Genomic DNA, 15575 nt, shown 5'->3' on the forward strand with positions numbered 1-15575 from the left:
GCCATTCTAAAAAGGCTTCATTCGACTATGGTAGGCTAACCAAACACTGCACAAAAGCAATGGAGACCGGGAGCTGTTGCCCTCAGTTCAAAACAACACAAGTCTTGTAGACTTGCCCAACAACTGGCAGGAGAGCTGGGCTTTATAAAGGCTCATTAGAAAAACAAAATTATTATTTATTGTGCATATTTTCATAATCATCAGACAATAGAAGTATTGGTTGTGTTAAAGAAATAGTATGCCTCCTCACTGAGACACTGCTTCACACAAGACTGTGTGTGTGTGTGTGTGTGTATGCTCACACATGTGCATTGGTGTTTTGCCTGCATGTATGACTGTGTGAGGGTGTTGGATAATGGACTGCAGTTGTCTGCAGCCATGTTGGGGCTGGGAATTGAACCCAAGCCCTCTGGAAGAGCAGCCAGTGTTCTTAACCGCTGAGCCATCTCTCCAATCCCAAGGTGTAGGAGGACGGTCTCTTTAATAGCACTTGTTCAGATGAGACCAACAACCAAGGTACAGCCACCTCAAGGAGAACGTTTTCCTGCCTTATCCTACACCTTAGGCTTAGACATTCCAGATGAGTTGTCATCTTTAAATTTCTTGTCGGTCCCAGTCCCAGGATACACTTTGAACAATTTAAAGAGACACAAGACTGCAAGTCTGGTCACTTTGGCAGATGGGAGATTTATCCAGTAGAGAGGTTGCCAGAATTCTTTCTTAAGTACACCAGTGTTGGTTTCGAATAGTTGTTTCACCGGGTCATCTCGCCGACCAGGCAGAATTATGATTTTTCTAATAAGAACACAGGGTGCTTAATGACAAGCCCAGGACTTGATGGCTGTAACCCCGAGCTGCACCCTGGGACAGACTCTTGGAGGCATGTTCTTTGACACGGGGAGGGGCCTACCGGTCGGTTCTAACTCACGGTTGTCTCCATTAGTCATAAGAACAAAGCCTAACTAGAGGCCAATCTTGGTGAATAAATATTGACAGAAACTTTCCCAGCAATCCTAAACTGGAACAGAATTTTCTCTCTCACAGTTTCTAACATATCGGGTTAGTATACTTCTTACCTTCCAGTCATATTAGAGACTTCACCCTTTTGTTAGATTTGACTTTATATATAACTTTTTATATATATATATATAAAATATTTAATATCTCCTAAGCAAGTTTATCAATAAATCCTGTCTAGTATCAATCTGAATACTTCAAGTTTCTCCCACATCAATTGGGCATGAAATCCCAGCACTCGGGAGGCTGGGGATTTAGCTCAGTTGGAAGAGTTATTGCTTATTATGCACTAAGCCCTGGGTTCAGCTTTGCACCACATCAACCAGGTGTGGTGGTGCACACCTAGAATCTCAGTCCTCAGGAAGCTGAGGCAAGAAGACTCAAGGTCGAGCCGTGATTCAGACACAGAGCAAGCAGGATGTGACTGCCTTGCCGAAAAAGTTACCGAGCCACGTGGATAACACAGACAAGAATAATGGGCTAATATAAGAGTTAATAAGAAGCCTGAGCTAATAGGCCAATCAGTTTATAATTAATGTAGACCTCTGTGTGATTCTTTGGGACTTAATGGCTACAGGACCAAGTGGGACAGAAACCTCAGTCAACAGTGTGGACAACTGCAGCCACATAAAGCCTGAGAGAGCTTGGGAAGATATTCTAGATAGAAAAGGATAGAGTTAAGCACGGCTTATTGATAGCAGCATTTTTTCAGGTGGGCTCTGCTTGCTAGAGGGAAGCACTCTCATTTAAGAAAGGCTTCCTGACTCAGCTTTAGCTGTGAAACTCTGCAGCTCTTTTAAGAGGCCCTGCCACGAAACACTTAAATGATGTTATGAGAGCTGATAGCATGTTTCTTGATGGTAGCAGGGACCTTGAAATGCCATAGAGTTGTGACAAAAAAAACATGGGCTCTGGCCAGTACCTCTGCCATGAGGCTCGGATCTCAGAAAGCTAAGGAATGGATTGGATCCAGACGTCAAAGCTTTAATCCTAGCCATATTGTTTAGCAAATTAAAGACTCCTGTGGTCAGATATACAGTAAGAAGACTCAAGGTCTTGGCTACAGAGTACATCCTAGGTATTGTGGAATATTATTTTAAGATGTATTACATTCGTTTATGTTGTGGAACATTTGTTTAATGATGCAAAGATGTGCTGCATTCTTTTATGTTGCATTTGTTTAGCTCTGTGACACTGTGTTACTCTGCCTGTCTAAAACACCTGATTGATCTAATAAAGAGCTGAATGGCCAATAGCAAGACAGGAGAAAGGATGGGTGGGGCTGACAGGCAACGAGAATGAATAGGAAGAGAAATCTGGGAAGAGAAGATTGAGAAACAAAAGGAGAAAGAAAAGAGGACTCCAGGGGGCAAAAAACCAACTCTATAGCAAGCCAAGGAGTCAGAAGTAAAGAAATGTATACAGAAATTGAGAAAGACGAAAGCCAGAGGCATAAGGTACACAGGATAATTTAAGAAATGCTGACTAGAAACAAGCCAGGCTATGTCTGGGCACTCATAAGTAAGAATAAGACTTCATGTATTTATTTGAGAGCTGGGTGGTGGGCCCTCAAAGAGCAAAGAGCCAAAAAACAAACAAACAAACAAACAAACAAACAGACAACTACAAGTAGGCACCTACGGCCACACACAGCAAGTCTTATCTCAACAAAGAAACATGGTTACTGAAAGAAAGAAAAATAAAACTGAGTATAATGACAAGCAGGCATTTCAGGTGAACCATCTATGTGGCTACAGGATGTATGTATAGTCCTGGGTACTCATGGAAGCAACATAAAGCAGAGGAGAAATGGTCCCTGCTCTTTGTACAGTAGGTTGACTTGGGGATGAAGCTAATGAAAACACCCTTGTCAATCATGTGTGAGGTCCTCAGTTTAATCTATGGACCCACCAAACAAACTAGGTCACATAATGTATACTTCCAAATTATAAGCACGTCCTTAAATCAGCTTTCTGTCTGTTGATTAACTTTGGAGGTAGGGTTTCACTTTGTAGCTCAGGCTATACTAGAACTCACAATGTTACCAAGGCTAGCTCTCAACCCAAGGAAACCCTCCTGTTTCAGATACCTGAGTGAAGTTTAGGATGTATAGGTTTGAGAACTGAGAATTCAAGGCCAGTGTTGGCTATGTAAGAAATTTGAGGCCAGCAAGGGATACATAAGACCACGTCTCAAATCTTAAAAAAAAAAAAAAAAAACAACACAACAAAGTAAGTTTCCCTGGGAGCTAGTGAGATAGCACAGAGGATCAAGGAACAAGAATAAGTGGCCCAGGTCAGGGAGGGGTTGGATTTGGGACAATGGGAGATAAGCATGGACAATATGCAGCAATTAGAGCAATTAGAGAAGCTAAGCATCTATGAGGGAGCGCCACAGAAAAACTCTGAACCCAATTCTGAGGGATGGCAGCACAGAGAGAGATGCTTCTGTGCAAGGGTGATTGGTCATGGGTTCATTCCCCACCACAGTGGTCTCGCTTCCATTTAGCAAACGACAGATACTAACCCACACTCTGGCAAGTTCTGCTCCCCGAGAGCATGGAGAAAAAAAAAAAAAAAAAAAAAAGCAAGGTCCCTAGTGTGCACCACCAGAAGGAAGGAAAGTAAGCGAGCTTCTGAATAGCTGGAATCGACTCTCGCATAGAACTCTGAGTTGGCTCATTGGCTGGAAGCCATCAGGAGGTTGTCTGCACCCAAAGACCAATTGCTATGGTGTCGGAGAGTGCAGGCTGGGACAGGCACTAATCAGGAGCGTGGAACCTCTGCCACTGCCAAGGAATGAGCTGCAAAAGCGGAAAGTGACTCTTCATGGTGGATAAATCTGTCCTAGTGCAGGAAGGAAGCAGGATGAATAAAGGCAACAGCCCCTGGGGACACACCGAGGGAATGTGATCTGGCCAGCTACATTTCTTTCTGGACTGTTATGAGCACACACAGGACTCCAGAGAGGTAGTGGTTCAAGGAAGACATCCCGGACTTAAATCAGCTGGCCATCTGGGTCTGGCTGGGCTCTAGGATATGAGCTTTTGTTTTACTTTTGTGGTGTGTCAAACAGCTCACATTGGCCTCGAGGGCAGCCTTGAACTTCTGAGTCACCTGCTTCTGCCTCCTGAGTGCTGGGATTGCAGGTGTATGACACTTCACTGAATTTATGTGTGGCAAGGAATTGAACCAAGGACTTGGTGCACATGAGGCAGGCACTCTACCAATCGAGCTATATCTCTAGGCTTAATTAATTTATTTAATTAAATTAAGTAAGTAAGTAAGTAGTTGGCTTTTGGAGACAGTCTCATGTAGTCCAGGCTAGCCTGGAAGTCACTATGTAGCCCTAAGATGGCCCTAAACTCCTGATCCTCTCTAGTGCTGAAATTGCAGGCATGCTCCACTACCTTTGACTCTGAATTTCATTTGTAATGAAGACAACGACAGCTCAACAGAGTCCATGTGATTCAGAATTCATCTGTTTAAAGCACTTACCATAGTGTGTGGCACACAGCAGCAGAGGCCACATCACACACATGCACACACGCATGCACCCCTGCCTCACACTCAACAGCTGACCCTTGCAGAGCTTGGACAACAGTCCAGAAATCTGCTATGGAGAGGCTGGAGGAAGGGGGTGGTTAAAACAGAGGAGCCAAAGTAGTTAACTTACTTAACAACAAAAAAATACAGTCTAGAAGGGATGGGATGGGGGGGAGGCACACCTTTCATCCCAGCACTTAGGAGGCAGAGGTAGGCAGATCTCTGTAAATTGAAGGCCAGTCTGGTCCACAGAGCGAGCTCCAAAGACAGCCAAGGCTGTTACACAGAGAAGCTGTCTTGAAAAACAAAACAAGATGATAGTCTAGAACCTCTATCTATTTTTGCCCATGAAGCCATGAATTCCCAGGGAATGGGCCCCAGCAGCCCAGGTTCCTGCCTGTCCCGTCCTCACAGAGTGAACTCCTCTTGGGCGGAGCAGACTACTGAGTCCCTGTGCCTTTCTCTCCAGCTTCCTACTCTAGTCTGTTTGTCCTTCACCCATCTCAGGAAGCTGCTTCTGCTCTTAGAGTGAGCGTTTAATAGGCGCTTGCACATTTCTCCTCGTGGCAAGAATCTCACCCTTCATTTGGTTGTTTACAACGACACCTGCGGCATTCAGAATGATGTCACAGCCTCTTCCTGTTCTCCCATGGTTAACACTTGAGCGGCATTACTTTAAAAAAAAAAAAAAAACCAGCGTGCATTTCCTTGGTGTCTATAGTATCACCCTTCGAGTATATGGCCAGAGGAACGGCTTCGTGCTTCCTAAAAAGCCTAGGGAACACAAATTGGGTGCACCCTTCTTTGTCTTTATGTTTGTTATTTGGGTTGAGTTATTGGAAAATGGCTGCCACGACCCAAAGGCTAAATTACTTTTTAAAAAAATAGTTTCATATTCTAGGAAACGTCAAAGCTAATTTGTTTAGGATGTTAAGCCACGGGGGACTACAGAGATGGTTTTAAAATGCTGGGACGGTGGCTCCATGGTGTACTAATGTGCTCAGTTCCACACTAAGCTACACATGGACTTTATGGATGTTACAGTCCAGGCTCATAGTCAAAGTTTAGCTGAGAATTTCACTTCAATAAATTAAAAAATCATAGTTGGGTCTTTCTTTCTTTGTAGTAGGAAGGAATTATTCGGGGGGGGGGGACTCTAGAATTAATAACTGCTTCCTGTCAATGTGCTGCTTTTGCCAGTTGGCGGAATAACGCCTTTATTTTCACTCCCAAGCCCTGTGTGAAGGACTGTAATTGAGCACGGATGTTTTCATTTAGCCAACAGAGCCTGACCAGCAATGCAGCTACACTGTCCATGCAACCGTCCCAGGGTTTCACACAAAGCCGCCAGCCAAGGGAGTCACCACACCAAGTGTCAATGATGGAAGAGTCGCCGTCTGCCATTAGAGACCCAGCCATGTGGCCACTGGTACCATTCCTCAAACATCCACTACTACCTAGTTTCAGTATGTCCCCAGGCCCTCCTGCTCCACGAGGGCTCTTTCCCTCTGATACCGAATGCGGATTACTGCCCCACCTCCTTCATCCAACAATAGTGGGTTTTCACCAGAAAAGATTCTGTAAACATTTTCCACATAAATCCATAATACTCAGTGAGAACTAGATTTTTTAAAAATGGGTTCAAAGCACCCTGGGAATGGTCTTTACCTTCCACAAGTTAACTGCAAGCAAATTTAATTTTTTTAAATTATCATTGACATTATTATTGCTGTTGTTGTTATTTTAGTATGAAGCAAAGTTGGGCTTTATTAAGAAAACAAGAGTTTATACCCAAGGGGTAAGTACAGGTTCTCGTGCTCACATTTTTTTTCTAATTTCAAGTTTGAAAAAGGAATGAACCTATCCTATAAGCAACTTCTGGCCAGGATAACTTTTTGTTGTTGTTAATTTTATTTAATAGTAGAGGCTTGGGAGGTACAGATGTAAAGGTATTCACGTGGAGGTCAAAGGACAACTTTGTGGAGTTGGTTCTCTCCTTCTACCTTTATGTGAGCTCCAGGAATCGAACTTGGGTCTTTGGGCCTGCACAGCAAGTACCTTCTCTTGCTGAGCCATATAGCTGGCCCCCAGGATCAGTCTTCAAGTATTTTAGTTTGTTTGTTTCTATACATATGTATTTATTTATTGTTTTGATTTGTTTTCTTTGAGACAGGGTTTTTTTGTGTGGCCTTGGCTGACCTGGAATTCACAGAGATCCATCTGCTTCTGCCCCCCAAGTGCTGGGATTAAAGGCATGTGCCACTGTGCCCAGCTGGTTTGCTCAGTTCTATTTCAGTTTCCTCACCTGTGAGTTAATGGTAACCATACCTCCTTCCTAGAGAAGTTAAAAGACTCAAATAAAATATGTGAGAAATAATGAGGATGGCACCAAAAGTTTAACAAGGCTGAGGGGGGCTGGCTGGGGTTGGTAGTCAAGACTAAGGGGGGCTGGCTGGGGTTGGTAGTCAAGACTAAGGGGGGCTGGCTAGGGTTGGCAGTCAAGGCTGAGGGGGGCTGGCTGGGGTTGGCAGTCAAGGCTGAGGGGGGCTGGCTGGGGGTGGTAGTCAAGACTAAGGGGGGCTGGCTGGGGTTGGTAGTCAAGACTAAGGGGGGCTGGCTAGGGTCGGCAGTCAAGGCTGAGGGGGGCTGGCTGGGGTTGGCAGTCAAGGCTGAGGGGGGCCGGTTGGGGTTGGCGGTCAAGGTTGAGGGGGGCTGGCTGGGGTCGGCGGTCAAGGCTGAGGGGGGCTGGCTAGGGGTGGTCACTATTTTGAATATTCAGCAGCAGGAACTACAACTAAGAGGCACAAACAGAGCGGCCTCAGAAGAGCAAAACCCTTGCTCTGTCTGATGTGAGCATCCCCCAGCTCAAGAAACAGAGAAGGGGGCTGCCCGCTGCCTCCTTTCCTAATGAAAATGACCACACACTCATTTATCTAGTCCCCCTTTTAAAAAAACATTTCAGGGAGGGTATCTGCATTGGATAAGGAGGCTCCAAGATCTTAGATTTCGGAATTTCCCCACCGACATGCTGGGGAGACTGAAACACAAGGCACATTACAGCTACCTTGGTGAGTCGGCTGCACCATGAAACCAAAGGTGATGCAGGAGAGATGAAGTGAGCCAAAGACTAGTCAGTGGACCATGCCTCAGTTTCAATCTTCTTAATATTCAAGATACACAATCAGCAAAACCACAAACAACAAAAATGACATGAAGACCACTAACAGGGGGCTTCCCCATTTACAGGAAATAGACAGTTCAGGCCTCCTGAAGTGGAAGGAGTTAACATTTCCTTTCTGATGGCAGGACTGAGCAATCAGGGTCTGGTCAGAAAGTAACAGGATCATACAAATACATTAACAAAGGGTATGGTGGCATAAGCCTGAACCCAGCACTCAGGAGGTGGAAACTGGAAGATGGAGCAGGTGGAGACAAGAGAATCAGGAGTTCGGGTCATGTTCAAGAAGACTACACCTTGAGCTTGGAGCTACCAGGGTGTGGGGGACTCCCGAGTTTCATAGGGAGCTGTAGCCTTACTAGAGGAAGTGTGTCACTGGGGGTGGGCTTTGAGGCTTCAGAAGCTCGAGTCAGACCCATGATCACTCTCTCTTCCTGCTGCCTGCCAATCCAGACGGAGAACTCTCAATTACTTCTCCGGCTTCATGTCTGCCTGCACACCATCAAATTTCCTGCTGTCACAATAATGGGTTAAACCTCTGAAACTGTAAGGCAGCACCAATTAAATATAAGAGATGCTGGCTGGGGTTATGATTTCTCTTCACAGCAACAGAAACCCTAAGACACGAGACTGCACAACAGTACCAAAATAAATACAAAGAACAGCATAACATTATAACCAGGAAGGCCGTTTGTAATAAACGAGCTACTAAAACCAAGAGGAGGGATGATGGGGCTCAGGTCTAGACAGCTGGCTTGGTCACGGTCATTAGCACCAGTAGCCTGATGGTTATGGGAGAGGGTTTAGATAGGGCCCCAGAGGACAGATGTGAGGAGGGGGCGTTTGCCCACAACTGTGGCCACTCAACAGTGAGCAGAGGAATTCATCACAGTGCCTCCCATTAGTGGAGCCAGACTAAAAGGCAGGAGCCCGTGAAGCCTGTTGAGGCAGTTCATATAGGTCAGCCTTTGTGACCTTGGAAATGGGGAGAGAATGATCTAAAAGATGGAGAGAAATATTTCACACAGGCCAAGAATCTCAGCTCGGGTAATACTAGGCTGCATTTAATATACATGGAACACTGCCCTATGCGTTAAAATACAGAAGCCCTGCTGTAACTAAGACTCCATTACAGTGGTCCTCACAATACGGGCTGATGGGTAGGCACTTTCTTCCCAGAACACACGCGACAAAACAGATTTCGAAAGGAGATCTGCCCGTGAGTGAGAGAGGAAAGGAACTCTGGCCCATCCTCCTTTGGTTTCAGAAATCCCGAGTTAATCCCCGACTCTACCAAACTGAAAGTAACCACAGAGAGGTAACCACAGGGCATGGAGGAGCATTTAGCAGAAGTTAGCAGCGCCATCCGTCTCCTGTTCAAATGGCAACGTGTTTCCCTTTAAGTCATTTCTAGATAATCAACCGGAGCTAGCAGTCTGGATGATACCTGAGGCTTCTGACAAACACAGATGGCTGCAGACTGCTTTGCATATTAACAAAGCTCTGATTTGAAGGCAGATCACACCAGGGGGGGGAAGGTGGCATCGCTCCTCAAGAACGGAAATGTGATTTCTACAACCACTTGGCATAAACCAAGTAACACTTTTCTCAGGCTCATTTAAAAGTCCATTAAAGGGCTTAGGGGGATAACTCGATGGGTAAAGCACTTGCTAGGCAAGCGCGAGGTCTTGAGTATGGATCCTCGGGATCTACGTACGGGCTGACGCAGACGCAGGCGCACGCGCATGCGCATGTAATACCATCGCCTCTAAGGCAAAATGGGAAGCAGACCTATCTCACAACAATGTGTGCACATGCAGCCGTCACCGGCCACTGTGCACAACCCACTGTGTGCACATGTAATCATCACCGGTCACTGTGCACAACCCACTGTGTGCACATGCAAACATCACCAGCCACTGCACACAACCCACTGTGTGCACATGCAAATGTCACCAGCGATTGTGCACAGCCCACTGTGTACATATGCAGCTGTCACCAGCCATTGTGCTGTTTATAGAAACCAAACAGTTCTTAACACGAGTGACTGAGTATCAAAATCAGCCTGGTCACATGATGGTACTTTGCCCACAGACACTGCTAAGAGTCAAGGTAGTTGTCATGTCCTGATACGGGGTTTCTTGTCTTCTACAAGTTCCCATGAAAGGTTATGGGTACACTTGCTGGCAAGCAAGTATGGTTAAATTGCAGTCAGATGTAAATGGTTCATTTATTTTTATTTATATTTTATGTGCATTTTTGTTTCGCTTGCATGTGAGGGTGTCGGGTCCTCTAGAGCTAAAATTAGAGACAGTTGTGAGGCACCATGTGGGTGCTGGGAATTGAACCTGGGTCCTCTGGAAGAGCAGTCAGTGTTCTTAATTCCTGAGCCATCTCGCCAACCCCATGTTAACAGTTCTTAACAAGAGTGATTGAGTATCAGGCTGGAAAGATGGCTCAGAGGTTAAGAGCATGGCCTGCTCTGCCAAAGGTCCTGAGTTCAATTCCCAGCAACGACATGGTGGCTCACAACCATCTGTAATGGGGTCTGGTGCCCTCTTCTGGCCTGCAGGCATAGACGCAGACAGAATATTGTATACATAATAAATAAATAAATAAATATTTTTTTTAAAAAAAGAGTGATTGAGTATCAAAATCACCCTAGTCACACAAACAGTGGTTAAAAATAACCTTTAACCCAGTTACATCAAAACCACTGGACAAATACTTCAAATACATGAAGCCAAGAAATATTTATTATAAGATTTTATGTAGCAGCTGGGTATGGTGGTTCATACCTTTCCTACCAGCAATGGGAGGCAGACGATGGACCTCTGAATTTGAGACCAGCCTGGTGTAAATATTGAGTTCCAGGACAATCATGGCTATATAGAGAGACCCTGTCTCAGAAAATAAATAGACAGATGGATAGATCAATCGATTGATCGATAGATGGTTCTAAGCAATAGATAGATAGATAGATAGATAGATAGATAGATAGATAGATAGATAGATAGATGATTGATAGATGGTTCTAAGCTGCACATTGCCGTGGCACATACCTATAATGCTAATTCCAAGGGGGAATGTGAGTTTAAAGCCAGCTTGGGCTGTACAACAAACAAACCAAGAAGAACAAAAAAGGTTCTGTGAAAACACAAATCAAGCAGCACTATTAAACCAAAAATGTCCACGACACAATGGAAAATGTTTCGTTTTAGCTTCCCGAATGGTTGAAAATATTTCAAGCTGAAATTTGAATCAAATTGTAGAGCTGAAGGTATCAGTTTGGGTCCATGCCTGTCATCCCAACACTTGCGAGAGAGACAGAGGCAGGGGAGTGGCTGTAAGACTGAGGCCATTCTGGTCTACATAGGAAGTTCCAGGATGGTTAGAGCTATGCAGACCTCACCTCAAAACAAACAACCTAAGTAGTCAACCAAATGACCAACCAACCAAGCTCAGTTGAAAAAAAATGTTTGCAAGGTGGAAACAGAAGAAGATGGGCATAAAGATGCGCTGAAGGAAGTTGTCTGCCAGGCAAGCAGGAGGAGCTGAGTTCAGATCCCCAGCACCCTCGTGAAAAGCCCTGTGATAGTACATACCTGCAATCCCAGTGCTGGGAAGTGGAGACAGGAGGGCCTCTGGGGTACGTGGGCAGCCAGCCAGTCTAGTCAACCTGTGAGCTCCAGATTCAGCGTGAGACAGTCGCCAAGAACGGACAGTGAGACATGCCTGAAGCCTCCCGCTGGCCTCCATATTCAACTGCATACACACAGATGCATTCTCCCAGCCCTACATAATGGCTTAAAGACATTCCCCCATCAAGATATTTACTTGTTTACTTGTTTATTTTTAGGTGTGTGTGCGCATGATATGCCATGTGCATACAGGTGCCAGAAGAGATCAAAAGATGGCATTTTCCCCCCAGAACTGAAAATAGAAGCATCTGTAAGCCATCCGATGCAGGTGCTGAGAACCCAAATGTGGGTCCTCTGGAAGAGCAGCAAGAGCTTCTAACTGCTGAGCCATTTCTCCAGCTCCAGAGGTGTTTAAGAAATATCTCTAGCTCCCTAACTAAGGGTCTATATTAACAATTTAAGCCTCTCCATACCTCATGTCCTCAGTTTTACAATGGAATCAATTATACCTGCTGGGTATATCACTCAGAATTGTAAGGAAAGTCAAGCATAACAAAATATACAATGCTTTGTGCTTGGCAGTGGTGGCACATGCCTTTAATCCCAGTACTCAGGAGGTGGATCTCTGAGTTCGAGGCCAGCCTGGCCTAGAGAGTGAGTTCCAGGACTACAAAGAGAAACCCTGTCTTGAAAAACCAAAACCAAAACAACAACAGCAAAAAGATGCTTTGTTAGCTCTTCGAAGCCAGACAAGGTGAACAGGCTGGCTATTGTTGCTTGCCGTTAAGCAGATCTCTCATGCCGTACGCTCAGAGGCACACAGAAACAACACGGCAAGTCCTTTGTACATTCAACAATATTTACTGTGCCAGGCACTGAGAAAGAACAAAAGAACCATCGTGGGACACATGGTGGAGAAGATAAAACACACAGACGGACCCTGCCCCACTGGAGATGGCTTTTCCTTTTGATTCCTCTTCTGTCGCGTGGAAGAGAAAATGAAAAGCGGCAGTGGGAAGCCACAGATCTCAAGGCATTCATCTCTTACCACGCTTCAATCAGGTCTAAACCCCTAAGCAGGATAAACAGGCGGGTGGCTGGGGAGCATTCTCACCGCCGCCAAGGTCCAACAACAAAAGAGCCCAACTAAGACAAACAGAATCTTCACCAGACAGAGAGGGAATTTAACTCTGCATTAAATCAGGTGAAATTAGAATTGAGAAGTCATTCCCCGATGTGAAGATGCTCAAGGTTCATTCAAACTGTTCTCTTCAACAACTCAATTAGGTAAGATTATAATATTACAACACTTCTCCTTTTCCTTTCCTCTCTCCAAATCCTCCCCATATACTACGCCCCACTTTCCTTCAAATTCATGGCCTCTTCTTTGATTGGTTATCGCATGCATATATGTATATGTATACATAGATATATTTCTAACTATAACCTATTCAGTTTGTATAATGTGACTTGTATGTATATATGTATGTATGTATGACTATTTAGAACTGAACAGCCAGTAGGTGTGCTCTTGCCTGGGGAAGACCACTTCTCCCGCTTCCAGGTTTCCTGGGCTGATTACAGTTCTTTGTATAGGCCTAAGGCCTCATGAGCTTTTCCTGGTCCACCTGGGCAAGTTCACTGGCATCATCCTTGCTCAGCTCACATTTGGGCAATCATGCTGGTGAGACATTATGGATGTAGCTTCTGACGTCACTCAGAGATACCATCTCACAGTGAACTCCCTGATCCTCTGGCTCTTATAATCTTTTTGCCCCCTCTTCCACAAAGCTCCCTGAGCCTTAGATGTAGGGTGTTTTGTAGATATATCCCCATTGGGACTGAGTGCCACAACCCTGCATTTTGATTGGTTTTCGTTTTCTAGTGTTCTCCATCTGCTGGAAAGAAAAATTTCCTTGTTGAGGAGTAAGGACTACACCTCCCTGGGAGTATAAGGACAAATGTTTATAGACTGTTGCGAGCGATTATTCAGGCCTAATAAATTAGTAGTTGTAGATTTTCCTCCAACAATCATGACTTCAGTAGGCACTTAGTAGTTAGCTGGGTTTCTGGCACCAGGCATGGTTTCCCTCTTGCTGAATACAATGAGAGAGTTGTTGGTTACTGCTAAGGTATGCATGCCACTATTGCACTCTTAGGTTACGGTGTCATGCTGGTTGTTGATGTGGTTCACGGTGTCATAATTGGGTAGGACTGTTGGTTGCCTCCCTCCTCTGGACGCAGTACCGTGAAAGCTAGTCCTCAGAAAGGAGGCATTCAGGTCAGATCCACATCCGGGGTCTTATTACAGAGCACCGGGGATACTGGCCCTGAACAGGATCTCATGCTTATGTCTGTCTGGTACCTTTCAATAAAATTTTACAGAAAGGTCTCTACCTTGACAAGTTAGAAATCCCCTGCCTCATGTTACAGTTAACTGTATTCTGGAGTAAATGTTTATTCATTCATTTAATCTCAATAATGGGGAACGAAAAGGATTTAGGACTTATTACCAGCCAAGTGACAAAGATGTTAGGGTTTAGGTTTCTGGATTCAAATTTCAGCTTGGATTTAGTTGGCCTTGGACAAGAGACTTACCCTGCCTGCCCCATTCCCCCACCATAAAACAGGGACAATAAAAGCATCTAAATTAGTCATGTAGCAATTCAATTACTAACTCTACTAACCAAGCTCTCCTATAAGCATTTTGCAGTCAACACTTACTGTTATAATCTTAAAAGGAGAAAAATCAAAGGAGCACATATCATACAAGACATTCATGTGTAAATGCTAGAGATACCCCCAAAGAAGTATTCTAGGGAAAATACTGTTGGAAAAAAAAATCCCTTTAATTCTAAAAATGTAAATAAGGTACCTGACTAGATTACCAGCTATTCATTTCTAACACTATAAACGTATCTGAAACTTACAAATGTACTGAAATTTACAAGAAGATCACCCATAAGACAGGGAGAATGCATACAATAGAAGAGCCCATTTCAGGGGCCCTAAAGTTTGTTCCAAACATGAGCCAGCAACCCAAAGCGGAGGCCAAGGTCTGTGAAACCGCAGCTGGGTCACTTAGGGTCAAATACATATTAAATTTCTTTGTCCTACTGCTAATTTCACAAGCAGTTTGGGGAAATAAATTTACTTGCAATTTGAGACACTGAGTAATAGTGATTAGAAAGTAAATGGCTGGCACAGAGAATCCTGGAATATTGATCAACTCACAAGAGAGAAAACCAAACAAACAAACACTCAAAGTCACAGCCCCTCTCCTCCTCCTGGGCCTTACACATGCTCGGCAACTGTGCACATCTGAGACACAGCCTGGCCTCTAGCCATAATTTCCATCAAATGTTCACTGTAAAATTGGCTAGGCACAGGTGGCGAGGCTGGAAGAGATTCAAAAGAAGGCTGGGGCAAGGGTCACTGGTAGAGCCTACGAAGCATGTGCAAGCCCTGTGTTCTTAACTAAAACTCAACCTTAGCTCTTAAATCCTCTCGATCCTTTGTCTGGCTTCTTAAACCCTCACTGTAACCCCTACACCCACTCACTGTGGAGCAGGTGACACTTGTGTATCTTATATGTGACAAATACGAGTTTTCAGAAGGTTCAAAGCCTTGCAAGGCAGCTAGAATTAAGGAATGGCATTGCCTCTGAGATAGTTTCTAAAAATGTTGCCCTGGATAAAAATAAGGATGGCTAGAAGAACAAGAGGTCAGAGAAAAACAGCGCTGAGACACACCTCGTGGGAGGCTCCGGACTTGTCAACTGAGTGCTCCTGTGGTATGTATGGTGTGCTTCAGCTTCCAGAGAGCTGAAACACGGGCCTCACACAGACCCTGCTCCTTAAGGTGCTCTCGGCCTGATTGCCTGGCATGACCCTAACCTTCCCCTGTGCACAGCATGTGCAAGACTGAATCTTCAGATTCTGCAAAAGACTCATCCACCAAACAAGGAAAAGGTCATGGGTATCACTTGATGGCAAACATCAAAGAGTGCCCTTCTGTTTTCTCTTCTGTAATTTTGCTCAACTGTTTTAGGTACAGAAAATATGGTTTTGATCGAGTATTAAGGACCTTATGAAACCAACTTTGATTTCTGACAAAGAGAAAAGCAACTACGTGACAGAGTTTTCTCCTATTAGAAGGAACGGTTATATAACCAGCCCACAAGGAAGAGCCACG

The 15575-nt window shown here is 44.7% G+C and overlaps 1 protein-coding gene across 1 annotated transcript in view; it reads right to left on the bottom strand.

Annotated features, from left to right (window-relative positions):
* Deptor (DEP domain containing MTOR interacting protein) overlaps window positions 1-15575 on the bottom strand; it is a 135422-nt gene that overhangs the window by 74694 nt on the left and 45153 nt on the right. The window lies entirely within an intron of this gene.

Source organism: Alexandromys fortis, unplaced genomic scaffold (assembly GCF_014885135.2).
Source record: "Alexandromys fortis isolate MF-2015 unplaced genomic scaffold, M_Fortis_MF-2015_v1.1 scaffold_2_1_26212458, whole genome shotgun sequence".
NCBI lineage: Eukaryota > Metazoa > Chordata > Mammalia > Rodentia > Cricetidae > Alexandromys > Alexandromys fortis.